Source organism: Schistocerca nitens, chromosome 2 (assembly GCF_023898315.1).
Source record: "Schistocerca nitens isolate TAMUIC-IGC-003100 chromosome 2, iqSchNite1.1, whole genome shotgun sequence".
In the NCBI taxonomy this organism is placed as follows: domain Eukaryota; kingdom Metazoa; phylum Arthropoda; class Insecta; order Orthoptera; family Acrididae; genus Schistocerca; species Schistocerca nitens.
Window position 1 is genome coordinate 669,203,439 of NC_064615.1, and position 16,422 is coordinate 669,219,860.

Consider the following 16,422-nt stretch of genomic DNA (forward strand, 5'->3'; position numbering starts at 1 on the left):
CTTGCTGGTGTTTGGGAAGGGTGCGTTCTAATTCATATTTAAGTGCTTACTTCTCGCAGTCATTTTAACGTATCGAGCCTATAATACCCCCAACTGTAGCACAAGTGTCGCCTTTCGACAGTTTGCTTTCCGTTCGGCCGCCATATACGGAAGCGATCTGATAGGGCCGGGCTCCATCGCCAACTGCAGGAGCTTCTGCTCTCACAAATCGGCTAGGAAGAACGTGGTTTGCTCTTCGTAAGAAACTTGAAAGCAACGTCAGCGATGAGGTCAACAGAGGTGACAAATAAATGTTGCGAATCAAATTAATCGCGTCGTTGCAGTAATTGTTATACTGAATGCACAGGACATTTCTCATTTGCATTAGACAACGCTACACGACGATTCGGTGCTTATTTCTGCAGTAAGTAAGTGGGCCGCCTACTTTCCCCCGATCGGATACCGACGTGGACGGATGCCATCATTAAATGATTCACGAGTGGGACTGCAGCAGGGCATTACAGCGTTAACACCAGCCACAGTACGATGCGTTTTCGAATCGACAAACGACTTCTTTCCGAAAGGTCTAGCGATGGACTCAGATTCCGAAGCATCAGACGAGGTGGCCGAGTGGTTAAGGCGTTGGACTGCTAATCCAATGTGCTCTGCACGCGTGGGTTCGAATCCCATCCTCGTCGAAGAATTTTACGTAAGGCATCCATTTCGGATCCCGCCTTCTACATGCGAAACGCTACTCAGTAGCAACAGTGGAACGTGTAGGTGGCAGATAACATCAGCAAGAAATATGAAACTAAACCGCCTACCAGATGGAAGGAAACAACATTCGATTGCGCACGCCTTTTCGAATCAAACATCATCTCAAGACCTATAAAGGAAACGAAGTTTGGCACCTTGCTGGTGTTTGGGAAGGGTGCGTTCTAATTCATATTTAAGTGCTTACTTCTCGCAGTCATTTTAACGTATCGAGCCTATAATACCCCCAACTGTAGCACAAGTGTCGCCTTTCGACAGTTTGCTTTCCGTTCGGCCGCCATATACGGAAGCGATCTGATAGGGCCGGGCTCCATCGCCAACTGCAGGAGCTTCTGCTCTCACAAATCGGCTAGGAAGAACGTGGTTTGCTCTTCGTAAGAAACTTGAAAGCAACGTCAGCGATGAGGTCAACAGAGGTGACAAATAAATGTTGCGAATCAAATTAATCGCGTCGTTGCAGTAATTGTTATACTGAATGCACAGGACATTTCTCATTTGCATTAGACAACGCTACACGACGATTCGGTGCTTATTTCTGCAGTAAGTAAGTGGGCCGCCTACTTTCCCCCGATCGGATACCGACGTGGACGGATGCCATCATTAAATGATTCAAGATTGGGAGCTTGGTCAGCTGCACTGCAGCAGGGCATTACAGCGTTAACACCAGCCACAGTACGATGCGTTTTCGAATCGACAAACGACTTCTTTCCGAAAGGTCTAGCGATGGACTCAGATTCCGAAGCATCAGACGAGGTGGCCGAGTGGTTAAGGCGTTGGACTGCTAATCCAATGTGCTCTGCACGCGTGGGTTCGAATCCCATCCTCGTCGAAGAATTTTACGTAAGGCATCCATTTCGGATCCCGCCTTCTACATGCGAAACGCTACTCAGTAGCAACAGTGGAACGTGTAGGTGGCAGATAACATCAGCAAGAAATATGAAACTAAACCGCCTACCAGATGGAAGGAAACAACATTCGATTGCGCACGCCTTTTCGAATCAAACATCATCTCAAGACCTATAAAGGAAACGAAGTTTGGCACCTTGCTGGTGTTTGGGAAGGGTGCGTTCTAATTCATATTTAAGTGCTTACTTCTCGCAGTCATTTTAACGTATCGAGCCTATAATACCCCCAACTGTAGCACAAGTGTCGCCTTTCGACAGTTTGCTTTCCGTTCGGCCGCCATATACGGAAGCGATCTGATAGGGCCGGGCTCCATCGCCAACTGCAGGAGCTTCTGCTCTCACAAATCGGCTAGGAAGAACGTGGTTTGCTCTTCGTAAGAAACTTGAAAGCAACGTCAGCGATGAGGTCAACAGAGGTGACAAATAAATGTTGCGAATCAAGATAATCGCGTCGTTGCAGTAATTGTTATACTGAATGCACAGGACATTTCTCATTTGCATTAGACAACGCTACACGACGATTCGGTGCTTATTTCTGCAGTAAGTAAGTGGGCCGCCTACTTTCCCCCGATCGGATACCGACGTGGACGGATGCCATCATTAAATGATTCACGAGTGGGACTGCAGCAGGGCATTACAGCGTTAACACCAGCCACAGTACGATGCGTTTTCGAATCGACAAACGACTTCTTTCCGAAAGGTCTAGCGATGGACTCAGATTCCGAAGCATCAGACGAGGTGGCCGAGTGGTTAAGGCGTTGGACTGCTAATCCAATGTGCTCTGCACGCGTGGGTTCGAATCCCATCCTCGTCGAAGAATTTTACGTAAGGCATCCATTTCGGATCCCGCCTTCTACATGCGAAACGCTACTCAGTAGCAACAGTGGAACGTGTAGGTGGCAGATAACATCAGCAAGAAATATGAAACTAAACCGCCTACCAGATGGAAGGAAACAACATTCGATTGCGCACGCCTTTTCGAATCAAACATCATCTCAAGACCTATAAAGGAAACGAAGTTTGGCACCTTGCTGGTGTTTGGGAAGGGTGCGTTCTAATTCATATTTAAGTGCTTACTTCTCGCAGTCATTTTAACGTATCGAGCCTATAATACCCCCAACTGTAGCACAAGTGTCGCCTTTCGACAGTTTGCTTTCCGTTCGGCCGCCATATACGGAAGCGATCTGATAGGGCCGGGCTCCATCGCCAACTGCAGGAGCTTCTGCTCTCACAAATCGGCTAGGAAGAACGTGGTTTGCTCTTCGTAAGAAACTTGAAAGCAACGTCAGCGATGAGGTCAACAGAGGTGACAAATAAATGTTGCGAATCAAATTAATCGCGTCGTTGCAGTAATTGTTATACTGAATGCACAGGACATTTCTCATTTGCATTAGACAACGCTACACGACGATTCGGTGCTTATTTCTGCAGTAAGTAAGTGGGCCGCCTACTTTCCCCCGATCGGATACCGACGTGGACGGATGCCATCATTAAATGATTCAAGATTGGGAGCTTGGTCAGCTGCACTGCAGCAGGGCATTACAGCGTTAACACCAGCCACAGTACGATGCGTTTTCGAATCGACAAACGACTTCTTTCCGAAAGGTCTAGCGATGGACTCAGATTCCGAAGCATCAGACGAGGTGGCCGAGTGGTTAAGGCGTTGGACTGCTAATCCAATGTGCTCTGCACGCGTGGGTTCGAATCCCATCCTCGTCGAAGAATTTTACGTAAGGCATCCATTTCGGATCCCGCCTTCTACATGCGAAACGCTACTCAGTAGCAACAGTGGAACGTGTAGGTGGCAGATAACATCAGCAAGAAATATGAAACTAAACCGCCTACCAGATGGAAGGAAACAACATTCGATTGCGCACGCCTTTTCGAATCAAACATCATCTCAAGACCTATAAAGGAAACGAAGTTTGGCACCTTGCTGGTGTTTGGGAAGGGTGCGTTCTAATTCATATTTAAGTGCTTACTTCTCGCAGTCATTTTAACGTATCGAGCCTATAATACCCCCAACTGTAGCACAAGTGTCGCCTTTCGACAGTTTGCTTTCCGTTCGGCCGCCATATACGGAAGCGATCTGATAGGGCCGGGCTCCATCGCCAACTGCAGGAGCTTCTGCTCTCACAAATCGGCTAGGAAGAACGTGGTTTGCTCTTCGTAAGAAACTTGAAAGCAACGTCAGCGATGAGGTCAACAGAGGTGACAAATAAATGTTGCGAATCAAGATAATCGCGTCGTTGCAGTAATTGTTATACTGAATGCACAGGACATTTCTCATTTGCATTAGACAACGCTACACGACGATTCGGTGCTTATTTCTGCAGTAAGTAAGTGGGCCGCCTACTTTCCCCCGATCGGATACCGACGTGGACGGATGCCATCATTAAATGATTCACGAGTGGGACTGCAGCAGGGCATTACAGCGTTAACACCAGCCACAGTACGATGCGTTTTCGAATCGACAAACGACTTCTTTCCGAAAGGTCTAGCGATGGACTCAGATTCCGAAGCATCAGACGAGGTGGCCGAGTGGTTAAGGCGTTGGACTGCTAATCCAATGTGCTCTGCACGCGTGGGTTCGAATCCCATCCTCGTCGAAGAATTTTACGTAAGGCATCCATTTCGGATCCCGCCTTCTACATGCGAAACGCTACTCAGTAGCAACAGTGGAACGTGTAGGTGGCAGATAACATCAGCAAGAAATATGAAACTAAACCGCCTACCAGATGGAAGGAAACAACATTCGATTGCGCACGCCTTTTCGAATCAAACATCATCTCAAGACCTATAAAGGAAACGAAGTTTGGCACCTTGCTGGTGTTTGGGAAGGGTGCGTTCTAATTCATATTTAAGTGCTTACTTCTCGCAGTCATTTTAACGTATCGAGCCTATAATACCCCCAACTGTAGCACAAGTGTCGCCTTTCGACAGTTTGCTTTCCGTTCGGCCGCCATATACGGAAGCGATCTGATAGGGCCGGGCTCCATCGCCAACTGCAGGAGCTTCTGCTCTCACAAATCGGCTAGGAAGAACGTGGTTTGCTCTTCGTAAGAAACTTGAAAGCAACGTCAGCGATGAGGTCAACAGAGGTGACAAATAAATGTTGCGAATCAAATTAATCGCGTCGTTGCAGTAATTGTTATACTGAATGCACAGGACATTTCTCATTTGCATTAGACAACGCTACACGACGATTCGGTGCTTATTTCTGCAGTAAGTAAGTGGGCCGCCTACTTTCCCCCGATCGGATACCGACGTGGACGGATGCCATCATTAAATGATTCAAGATTGGGAGCTTGGTCAGCTGCACTGCAGCAGGGCATTACAGCGTTAACACCAGCCACAGTACGATGCGTTTTCGAATCGACAAACGACTTCTTTCCGAAAGGTCTAGCGATGGACTCAGATTCCGAAGCATCAGACGAGGTGGCCGAGTGGTTAAGGCGTTGGACTGCTAATCCAATGTGCTCTGCACGCGTGGGTTCGAATCCCATCCTCGTCGAAGAATTTTACGTAAGGCATCCATTTCGGATCCCGCCTTCTACATGCGAAACGCTACTCAGTAGCAACAGTGGAACGTGTAGGTGGCAGATAACATCAGCAAGAAATATGAAACTAAACCGCCTACCAGATGGAAGGAAACAACATTCGATTGCGCACGCCTTTTCGAATCAAACATCATCTCAAGACCTATAAAGGAAACGAAGTTTGGCACCTTGCTGGTGTTTGGGAAGGGTGCGTTCTAATTCATATTTAAGTGCTTACTTCTCGCAGTCATTTTAACGTATCGAGCCTATAATACCCCCAACTGTAGCACAAGTGTCGCCTTTCGACAGTTTGCTTTCCGTTCGGCCGCCATATACGGAAGCGATCTGATAGGGCCGGGCTCCATCGCCAACTGCAGGAGCTTCTGCTCTCACAAATCGGCTAGGAAGAACGTGGTTTGCTCTTCGTAAGAAACTTGAAAGCAACGTCAGCGATGAGGTCAACAGAGGTGACAAATAAATGTTGCGAATCAAGATAATCGCGTCGTTGCAGTAATTGTTATACTGAATGCACAGGACATTTCTCATTTGCATTAGACAACGCTACACGACGATTCGGTGCTTATTTCTGCAGTAAGTAAGTGGGCCGCCTACTTTCCCCCGATCGGATACCGACGTGGACGGATGCCATCATTAAATGATTCACGAGTGGGACTGCAGCAGGGCATTACAGCGTTAACACCAGCCACAGTACGATGCGTTTTCGAATCGACAAACGACTTCTTTCCGAAAGGTCTAGCGATGGACTCAGATTCCGAAGCATCAGACGAGGTGGCCGAGTGGTTAAGGCGTTGGACTGCTAATCCAATGTGCTCTGCACGCGTGGGTTCGAATCCCATCCTCGTCGAAGAATTTTACGTAAGGCATCCATTTCGGATCCCGCCTTCTACATGCGAAACGCTACTCAGTAGCAACAGTGGAACGTGTAGGTGGCAGATAACATCAGCAAGAAAAATGAAACTAAACCGCCTACCAGATGGAAGGAAACAACATTCGATTGCGCACGCCTTTTCGAATCAAACATCATCTCAAGACCTATAAAGGAAACGAAGTTTGGCACCTTGCTGGTGTTTGGGAAGGGTGCGTTCTAATTCATATTTAAGTGCTTACTTCTCGCAGTCATTTTAACGTATCGAGCCTATAATACCCCCAACTGTAGCACAAGTGTCGCCTTTCGACAGTTTGCTTTCCGTTCGGCCGCCATATACGGAAGCGATCTGATAGGGCCGGGCTCCATCGCCAACTGCAGGAGCTTCTGCTCTCACAAATCGGCTAGGAAGAACGTGGTTTGCTCTTCGTAAGAAACTTGAAAGCAACGTCAGCGATGAGGTCAACAGAGGTGACAAATAAATGTTGCGAATCAAGATAATCGCGTCGTTGCAGTAATTGTTATACTGAATGCACAGGACATTTCTCATTTGCATTAGACAACGCTACACGACGATTCGGTGCTTATTTCTGCAGTAAGTAAGTGGGCCGCCTACTTTCCCCCGATCGGATACCGACGTGGACGGATGCCATCATTAAATGATTCACGAGTGGGACTGCAGCAGGGCATTACAGCGTTAACACCAGCCACAGTACGATGCGTTTTCGAATCGACAAACGACTTCTTTCCGAAAGGTCTAGCGATGGACTCAGATTCCGAAGCATCAGACGAGGTGGCCGAGTGGTTAAGGCGTTGGACTGCTAATCCAATGTGCTCTGCACGCGTGGGTTCGAATCCCATCCTCGTCGAAGAATTTTACGTAAGGCATCCATTTCGGATCCCGCCTTCTACATGCGAAACGCTACTCAGTAGCAACAGTGGAACGTGTAGGTGGCAGATAACATCAGCAAGAAATATGAAACTAAACCGCCTACCAGATGGAAGGAAACAACATTCGATTGCGCACGCCTTTTCGAATCAAACATCATCTCAAGACCTATAAAGGAAACGAAGTTTGGCACCTTGCTGGTGTTTGGGAAGGGTGCGTTCTAATTCATATTTAAGTGCTTACTTCTCGCAGTCATTTTAACGTATCGAGCCTATAATACCCCCAACTGTAGCACAAGTGTCGCCTTTCGACAGTTTGCTTTCCGTTCGGCCGCCATATACGGAAGCGATCTGATAGGGCCGGGCTCCATCGCCAACTGCAGGAGCTTCTGCTCTCACAAATCGGCTAGGAAGAACGTGGTTTGCTCTTCGTAAGAAACTTGAAAGCAACGTCAGCGATGAGGTCAACAGAGGTGACAAATAAATGTTGCGAATCAAATTAATCGCGTCGTTGCAGTAATTGTTATACTGAATGCACAGGACATTTCTCATTTGCATTAGACAACGCTACACGACGATTCGGTGCTTATTTCTGCAGTAAGTAAGTGGGCCGCCTACTTTCCCCCGATCGGATACCGACGTGGACGGATGCCATCATTAAATGATTCAAGATTGGGAGCTTGGTCAGCTGCACTGCAGCAGGGCATTACAGCGTTAACACCAGCCACAGTACGATGCGTTTTCGAATCGACAAACGACTTCTTTCCGAAAGGTCTAGCGATGGACTCAGATTCCGAAGCATCAGACGAGGTGGCCGAGTGGTTAAGGCGTTGGACTGCTAATCCAATGTGCTCTGCACGCGTGGGTTCGAATCCCATCCTCGTCGAAGAATTTTACGTAAGGCATCCATTTCGGATCCCGCCTTCTACATGCGAAACGCTACTCAGTAGCAACAGTGGAACGTGTAGGTGGCAGATAACATCAGCAAGAAATATGAAACTAAACCGCCTACCAGATGGAAGGAAACAACATTCGATTGCGCACGCCTTTTCGAATCAAACATCATCTCAAGACCTATAAAGGAAACGAAGTTTGGCACCTTGCTGGTGTTTGGGAAGGGTGCGTTCTAATTCATATTTAAGTGCTTACTTCTCGCAGTCATTTTAACGTATCGAGCCTATAATACCCCCAACTGTAGCACAAGTGTCGCCTTTCGACAGTTTGCTTTCCGTTCGGCCGCCATATACGGAAGCGATCTGATAGGGCCGGGCTCCATCGCCAACTGCAGGAGCTTCTGCTCTCACAAATCGGCTAGGAAGAACGTGGTTTGCTCTTCGTAAGAAACTTGAAAGCAACGTCAGCGATGAGATCAACAGAGGTGACAAATAAATGTTGCGAATCAAATTAATCGCGTCGTTGCAGTAATTGTTATACTGAATGCACAGGACATTTCTCATTTGCATTAGACAACGCTACACGACGATTCGGTGCTTATTTCTGCAGTAAGTAAGTGGGCCGCCTACTTTCCCCCGATCGGATACCGACGTGGACGGATGCCATCATTAAATGATTCAAGATTGGGAGCTTGGTCAGCTGCACTGCAGCAGGGCATTACAGCGTTAACACCAGCCACAGTACGATGCGTTTTCGAATCGACAAACGACTTCTTTCCGAAAGGTCTAGCGATGGACTCAGATTCCGAAGCATCAGACGAGGTGGCCGAGTGAACAGTCAGCCGGCGGCTGCGCTGGAGGTCGGACGTGCCGTGCTGTGCGCTGCGTTGCGTTAGCTCCGCGTGGTAAGCCTCTGCTCTTGCTGCAGCGCGTCGTTGTCTATAGTGTTTTGTGGCCATGGTAGCGCATTAAGAGATGTCTCAACCACAACGAAAAGACACACTGAAATTTACGTTTGATCGCAACTTTGCTCGACCGAAATCTTTTGATGTGGAACAGTGGTTAGAAGATGATGTTCACATTGGAATTGATGATATTGTCGGTATCCATTTTTCGATTATGAATAGTGTGGTTTTTGTCAAACTTGCCAGTTCGGAATTGTGTGACAGAATAGTTCAATCCTGTGGTGGCGTCATGAAATTTAAACATTCTGATGGCAATGTTGGGGAGGTTCTCGTTGCACATGCTGGTCTAGGTATTCGAACCGTACGCGTCTTTGAACTTCCCTTTGAAATAACATGTGGCCAGATAAATGCTGTTATTTCTCCTTACGGTAAAGTTTTGAGTAATATTGCCGAACGGTGGTCTGCTGCACACAAATTCCCTGTTTTGAATGGTGTGCGCCAATTAAAAGTCGAATTGCAGAAACACATTCCGTCATTTATAAACGTCTGCGGCTATAGGGCTGTTGTGATGTACGATGATCAACCGAAAACATGTGCTGCTTGCAACTTACCAGGCCACGTTCGTGCTGAATGTCTTCAAAGGCGGGTGGCGCAGCTGCCTGCGGGCGATGCTTCTAGGCCATCTGCTATGTCAACACTGCCCCTGTCGTACGTCGCCGTGACGCGCGGTCTTGCAGGTGGTACTGTGCCCCCCGAAGTTACTACGAATAACGACCTACAAGCGACCGACATACCGACCGACTCAAGTGTAACATCTGTAGAACACCAATCCCCCTCGGAAGAAGTAGCTGCTCCTGCCGTTGTCACTGTGGAACCGCACAATGAGGCAATGGATACGGACGCGGCCTCGGTCGCCTCGAGTCATGCTCCTCTGCATCCTGACACTTCTTTAGATGTCGGAAGCCTACCAGGTGCCAGGGAAACAGACCTGGCTTCTGGTGGTGCTACTCCGTATCCTGAAGCTTCTTCAGCAACTGACCACCGCCTCTCAGGAGCTATGACAACAGACCTGGCAACGACCACTTCTAGTAGTGCGACTTCGCAACCGGAGGCTTCTTCAGGTACTGACCAAAGTCCACAACGAGGCGCCTCTCCCAAGAAATCTAAAAAACGGAGGATCGCGCGCCAAGGTGCAGAACAGTCTGCACCACAACTGCGTGAACGGGCGAAGCAAATAGAGGGAAAAGTACGTCCGTCTACATCTGAGACCTTGACATGTAATCAGCAGTCATCTAACGAAGACCCATTGGTCCTGGGCAAGGTCTCCGGTTCTGTCGGTTTGCATATAGATGGCGTAGCAGTTTCTCGACCCGACGATACAGGTCACCAGAATCTACCTGCCCATAGTGCAACACTGAATGACGAGCCTATGAGAGATCGGTCGACTTCGTGGGCCGACGATGTCGACGAAACTACCGCGGAGGAAGCAATTATGGACACCACAGGAACCGTTACAGTCGCCACGATTGCCACCAAACAAGATGACATCATTATGACTGTTAACTCCACGGCAGATACTGCCCCAGACAAAGAGAAGCCGACTGATCCCTTCCCGAGCCGTGAATATTTCTAAATTGAACAGTTTACTGACTAGTGTCCGTATGTCTAACAGATCAGATTTCTTGATGTTTTTTCGATGTGACTTGTTGTTTGAGTTTTTCCTAAAGGTACTCCCGTTTTGGCGAACGTAGTTCCGTTGCAGGCCTATAGGATCGCCACGCTGAATGTCAACAAAATATGTAGCGTCTTTAATGTACAAAATTTAAGAGATTTCCTATATGCCTCTGATGTGGACATATTGTTATTACAAGAAGTAGCAAACATTAAACTTGACTTCATACAAGGGTATAATGCTATAGTTAATCCTGGAATCGGATGTGACTTGGGTACTGCATTTATTTTCAAAGAGGGCATCATAATTAAGGACGTAGACAAACTGCCTAACGGCAGAGGTATTGCCGGCACCTTCCAGACCACGAGGATCATTAATGTCTATGCCCCCTCTGGTTCTACCAATCGTCGCCAACGAGCACAGTTTTTTAAGGAAGGAATTGTTCCATTGTTTGGTGTACGCTGCAGCCATACCATCCTTGGAGGTGACTTTAATAGTGTACTTCATGCCGCAGACCAAACTCCGAACTTTAACAAATCGCCAGAACTGGAACGGATCGTCACTGACCTCCGTTTAACTGATTCGTGGGAGCACAAGCACGGAGCTACACCTGGCTTTACTCACCTCACTAATCATTCAGCAAGCCGGTTAGATCGGATATACGTCTCACCCAATCTGAAACACCGCATTCTGCAATCTGAAGTTTGGCCGACCGTTTTTTCGGACCACGCTGCATATATCTGCACATTAAATATGGAACGACAAGGAACATGTCGCTATAAAGGGCTGTGGAAACTTAATGTTTCACACTTAAAAGACCCTGCCTGTCACGAAGCCTTTCTCACCACGTGGAGAGACTGTGAGTCCAAACTTGCCTCCTACACCTCGACCATGGATTGGTGGCTTAAATGCGCCAAACCACGGATCCGTAGATGTTTCATCAACTACTCCCGGGAGAAGAGCTTTTGGCATAAACGAACAATGGAATTTTACTTTCACTGTCTCCGAGAACTTTACCAGCAAGGTGCATCAGCTATTGGGCACCATGAACGAATTAAAAAAGTCCAGGCAAAAATACTGACGTTACGGAGACAACAGCTTGAAGGTTACCAGATACGGTCAAGAGCAGAGACTATAGCACAACAAGAAGCTACTTCGGTCTATCACGTGATTCGTGAAACTAACAGAGGATTCCGCAAAATACTGACGGAGCTCCAAACTGAGAATGGAACCACCTTCACAATGCATAACGAAATAAAAGCGGCAATCGTAACCCATTTCGACAACTTGTTTTCAGCTAAAGTAGTAGACGAACAAGCACAGGATGCTTTACTGGCCAACCTGCAAGGAAGAGTTAGTACCGCGTCCGCGGACGCTCTAATTGCAGAGGCAACCGAAGACGATGTAGAGTATGCTGTTTATAAAAGTGCAAAAAATAAATCCCCTGGAGCCGACGGAATACCAGCAGAGTTTTATCAAGTCTTTTGGAACCATATCCGACATAGACTTACAGGCATCTGTAATGAACTGCTGACACTCAGTCAGGAGATACCAAAAGATTTTCGAGAAGGGATCATAGTGTTAACCAAAAAATTCTCGGCTGGCAAGAAAATTGGAAACTTGAGACCAATCACGCTGCTGAACAGTGATTATAAAATTTTTACGCGGCTCTTAGCCCACAGACTTCAACATGTAATGACCAGTGTTACCGGACCGTATCAGTCTAGTGTGGGCAAGGGTAGACGAATTCAACAGACATTGGCCAACTACCGCGACATAATTTCCATAGCGGAAGTGTGCCGACTACAATGTGCCATCGTGTCGTTAGATTTTGATAAAGCCTTCGACAGGATCAGCCACTCTTACCTCCTGACAACGATGGATGCAATGGGCTTTCCGCCGAGATTCGTTGAAGTCATACGGCGTTTGGTCAAGAATAATTCCTCACGGATAATCATCAATGGGCAGCCTAGCCGGCCAATAGAGATCGCCAGTTCCGTCAGGCAAGGTTGTCCGTTGTCCATGGCACTTTTTGCCTTGGCCATCGAACCCTTACTCGCTACCTTGACTCAGCGGTTACAAGGATTACAAATACGAGGAAACAAAATACTTTGTCAAGTTTATGCGGATGATGTTGGATTTCTTGTTATGAATATGGCAGAAATCGAGACGGCGATGCAAATAATTGACAAATACGAAAAAGCGTCGGCCGCAAAGTTGAACAAAACCAAGTCCGGCATATTCAATATAGGACGTGGCATTGGCATGCGCTCCCAAGGTCCGTTACGCGAGCTCACGGCCTTGAAGTGTCTCGGCGTTGATTTTCGAAAAAATATACGTCAAACTATTGCGACCAACTACAGAAAAGTATTAACTACCATACGTGCTAGTGTACGGACACACAGTATTAGGCAGCTAAATGAAATTCAGCGAGTGTCTCTCGCGAACGTCTCCATTACTTCCAAAGTCAATTATATCGCACAGGTTTTGCCAGTGCCCGCCGTCATTGCCAAACAAATTATGTCGGCAAGAGGCTATTTTGTGAGCCGTGGTCACATATTTAAAATCCAATATGACACGCTGACACTCGCCACTAAAAACGGAGGCTTAAACTTAACGGATGTTACAAAAAAGTCCCATGCTCTGTACATCTGCAATACGTTTCGGCAATGGAGACAATCAAGCAGTTGTCTCGCTGCACACCTTCTAACAGAAATAGCTCCAGATGACCTCTCACCACCTATTAATGTGCAGCATATTCCGAGCGCACTTTACCATTTGCGATGGTTTTTAATCGAATATAGCTATCTACATTCACGAATTCCGGAAAACGATATGAACAACGTAAAAGAAATATATGGCAATTTGATGGCAGAGAAGAAGAAAAATAAAATAGAACACAAATACCCATGTTATAACTGGAAAGTGATATGGGACAATATTCATAACCGTACTATAGCTACCGACCTGAAAGCAACATGGTACTTCGCTGTCAACAGGAAATTTGCAACTAACTCTAAACTTCATACGATCCACCTCGCAGCCTCGCCACTTTGTGAAACGTGTAATTTAATTGATAACGAAGAACATCGTTTCGTGTGTGACAGGGTTCGAGATGTATGGCTGTATGTACGACAGAAGTTGGCGGTTATCCTCCGAACGTCACCTCACGCAATAACACCGGCGGACTTTTTGGCGCCGGATGATGTACCCTTTCCTACCGCGAAGCGAAACGCAGTCCACTGGCTGAAAGCTGCAACAGTGCATTACCTCTTCAAGCAAGAAGAGAAAAGCAAAGAGGATTTTTGGATCTATCTGCTAACCGAGCATCACAAGTTACTGAAAACTCGTAACTATAAAGAAAATTATGCTAACTTTTTAATCAAGACCTTAATGTAACAGAAGCAAAAAGAAATATTTTGGATTCAGCGGAAACAAAGCAAGAGCTGGTCATAACACCGCCTTACTTTACACTCACAGTGATGACAAAAACAAAACTAGGCTTTGGTCAAAAAAAAAAGTGCAAAAAAAAAAAAAAAAAAAAAGTGGTAGAGTGTCTGCTTCGCATGCAGAAAGTCCTGGGAAAAAAATAAAAAAAAAAAAAAAAAAAAGTGGTTAAGGCGTTGGACTGCTAATCCAATGTGCTCTGCACGCGTGGGTTCGAATCCCATCCTCGTCGAAGAATTTTACGTAAGGCATCCATTTCGGATCCCGCCTTCTACATGCGAAACGCTACTCAGTAGCAACAGTGGAACGTGTAGGTGGCAGATAACATCAGCAAGAAATATGAAACTAAACCGCCTACCAGATGGAAGGAAACAACATTCGATTGCGCACGCCTTTTCGAATCAAACATCATCTCAAGACCTATAAAGGAAACGAAGTTTGGCACCTTGCTGGTGTTTGGGAAGGGTGCGTTCTAATTCATATTTAAGTGCTTACTTCTCGCAGTCATTTTAACGTATCGAGCCTATAATACCCCCAACTGTAGCACAAGTGTCGCCTTTCGACAGTTTGCTTTCCGTTCGGCCGCCATATACGGAAGCGATCTGATAGGGCCGGGCTCCATCGCCAACTGCAGGAGCTTCTGCTCTCACAAATCGGCTAGGAAGAACGTGGTTTGCTCTTCGTAAGAAACTTGAAAGCAACGTCAGCGATGAGGTCAACAGAGGTGACAAATAAATGTTGCGAATCAAATTAATCGCGTCGTTGCAGTAATTGTTATACTGAATGCACAGGACATTTCTCATTTGCATTAGACAACGCTACACGACGATTCGGTGCTTATTTCTGCAGTAAGTAAGTGGGCCGCCTACTTTCCCCCGATCGGATACCGACGTGGACGGATGCCATCATTAAATGATTCACGAGTGGGACTGCAGCAGGGCATTACAGCGTTAACACCAGCCACAGTACGATGCGTTTTCGAATCGACAAACGACTTCTTTCCGAAAGGTCTAGCGATGGACTCAGATTCCGAAGCATCAGACGAGGTGGCCGAGTGGTTAAGGCGTTGGACTGCTAATCCAATGTGCTCTGCACGCGTGGGTTCGAATCCCATCCTCGTCGAAGAATTTTACGTAAGGCATCCATTTCGGATCCCGCCTTCTACATGCGAAACGCTACTCAGTAGCAACAGTGGAACGTGTAGGTGGCAGATAACATCAGCAAGAAATATGAAACTAAACCGCCTACCAGATGGAAGGAAACAACATTCGATTGCGCACGCCTTTTCGAATCAAACATCATCTCAAGACCTATAAAGGAAACGAAGTTTGGCACCTTGCTGGTGTTTGGGAAGGGTGCGTTCTAATTCATATTTAAGTGCTTACTTCTCGCAGTCATTTTAACGTATCGAGCCTATAATACCCCCAACTGTAGCACAAGTGTCGCCTTTCGACAGTTTGCTTTCCGTTCGGCCGCCATATACGGAAGCGATCTGATAGGGCCAGGCTCCATCGCCAACTGCAGGAGCTTCTGCTCTCACAAATCGGCTAGGAAGAACGTGGTTTGCTCTTCGTAAGAAACTTGAAAGCAACGTCAGCGATGAGGTCAACAGAGGTGACAAATAAATGTTGCGAATCAAGATAATCGCGTCGTTGCAGTAATTGTTATACTGAATGCACAGGACATTTCTCATTTGCATTAGACAACGCTACACGACGATTCGGTGCTTATTTCTGCAGTAAGTAAGTGGGCCGCCTACTTTCCCCCGATCGGATACCGACGTGGACGGATGCCATCATTAAATGATTCACGAGTGGGACTGCAGCAGGGCATTACAGCGTTAACACCAGCCACAGTACGATGCGTTTTCGAATCGACAAACGACTTCTTTCCGAAAGGTCTAGCGATGGACTCAGATTCCGAAGCATCAGACGAGGTGGCCGAGTGGTTAAGGCGTTGGACTGCTAATCCAATGTGCTCTGCACGCGTGGGTTCGAATCCCATCCTCGTCGAAGAATTTTACGTAAGGCATCCATTTCGGATCCCGCCTTCTACATGCGAAACGCTACTCAGTAGCAACAGTGGAACGTGTAGGTGGCAGATAACATCAGCAAGAAATATGAAACTAAACCGCCTACCAGATGGAAGGAAACAACATTCGATTGCGCACGCCTTTTCGAATCAAACATCATCTCAAGACCTATAAAGGAAACGAAGTTTGGCACCTTGCTGGTGTTTGGGAAGGGTGCGTTCTAATTCATATTTAAGTGCTTACTTCTCGCAGTCATTTTAACGTATCGAGCCTATAATACCCCCAACTGTAGCACAAGTGTCGCCTTTCGACAGTTTGCTTTCCGTTCGGCCGCCATATACGGAAGCGATCTGATAGGGCCGGGCTCCATCGCCAACTGCAGGAGCTTCTGCTCTCACAAATCGGCTAGGAAGAACGTGGTTTGCTCTTCGTAAGAAACTTGAAAGCAACGTCAGCGATGAGGTCAACAGAGGTGACAAATAAATGTTGCGAATCAAATTAA

General features: G+C 46.9%; 11 non-coding genes across 11 annotated transcripts; all 11 read left to right on the forward strand.

Annotated features, from left to right (window-relative positions):
- The first annotated feature begins 595 nt into the window (after positions 1-595).
- Positions 596-677, forward strand: Trnas-gcu (transfer RNA serine (anticodon GCU)). The gene has a single exon. It is a non-coding gene; the product is annotated as a tRNA-Ser (tRNA).
- An 823-nt stretch (positions 678-1,500) lies between these two features.
- On the forward strand, positions 1,501-1,582 carry Trnas-gcu (transfer RNA serine (anticodon GCU)). The gene has a single exon. It is a non-coding gene; the product is annotated as a tRNA-Ser (tRNA).
- Positions 1,583-2,390: 808 nt separating this feature from the next.
- Positions 2,391-2,472, forward strand: Trnas-gcu (transfer RNA serine (anticodon GCU)). The gene has a single exon. It is a non-coding gene; the product is annotated as a tRNA-Ser (tRNA).
- An 823-nt stretch (positions 2,473-3,295) lies between these two features.
- Trnas-gcu (transfer RNA serine (anticodon GCU)) lies at positions 3,296-3,377 on the forward strand. The gene has a single exon. It is a non-coding gene; the product is annotated as a tRNA-Ser (tRNA).
- An 808-nt stretch (positions 3,378-4,185) lies between these two features.
- Trnas-gcu (transfer RNA serine (anticodon GCU)) lies at positions 4,186-4,267 on the forward strand. The gene has a single exon. It is a non-coding gene; the product is annotated as a tRNA-Ser (tRNA).
- An 823-nt stretch (positions 4,268-5,090) lies between these two features.
- Trnas-gcu (transfer RNA serine (anticodon GCU)) lies at positions 5,091-5,172 on the forward strand. The gene has a single exon. It is a non-coding gene; the product is annotated as a tRNA-Ser (tRNA).
- An 808-nt stretch (positions 5,173-5,980) lies between these two features.
- Positions 5,981-6,062, forward strand: Trnas-gcu (transfer RNA serine (anticodon GCU)). The gene has a single exon. It is a non-coding gene; the product is annotated as a tRNA-Ser (tRNA).
- Positions 6,063-6,870: 808 nt separating this feature from the next.
- On the forward strand, positions 6,871-6,952 carry Trnas-gcu (transfer RNA serine (anticodon GCU)). Its single transcript has one exon. It is a non-coding gene; the product is annotated as a tRNA-Ser (tRNA).
- An 823-nt stretch (positions 6,953-7,775) lies between these two features.
- On the forward strand, positions 7,776-7,857 carry Trnas-gcu (transfer RNA serine (anticodon GCU)). Its single transcript has one exon. It is a non-coding gene; the product is annotated as a tRNA-Ser (tRNA).
- A 7,071-nt stretch (positions 7,858-14,928) lies between these two features.
- Trnas-gcu (transfer RNA serine (anticodon GCU)) lies at positions 14,929-15,010 on the forward strand. The gene has a single exon. It is a non-coding gene; the product is annotated as a tRNA-Ser (tRNA).
- Positions 15,011-15,818: 808 nt separating this feature from the next.
- Trnas-gcu (transfer RNA serine (anticodon GCU)) lies at positions 15,819-15,900 on the forward strand. The gene has a single exon. It is a non-coding gene; the product is annotated as a tRNA-Ser (tRNA).
- Positions 15,901-16,422: the final 522 nt, after the last annotated feature.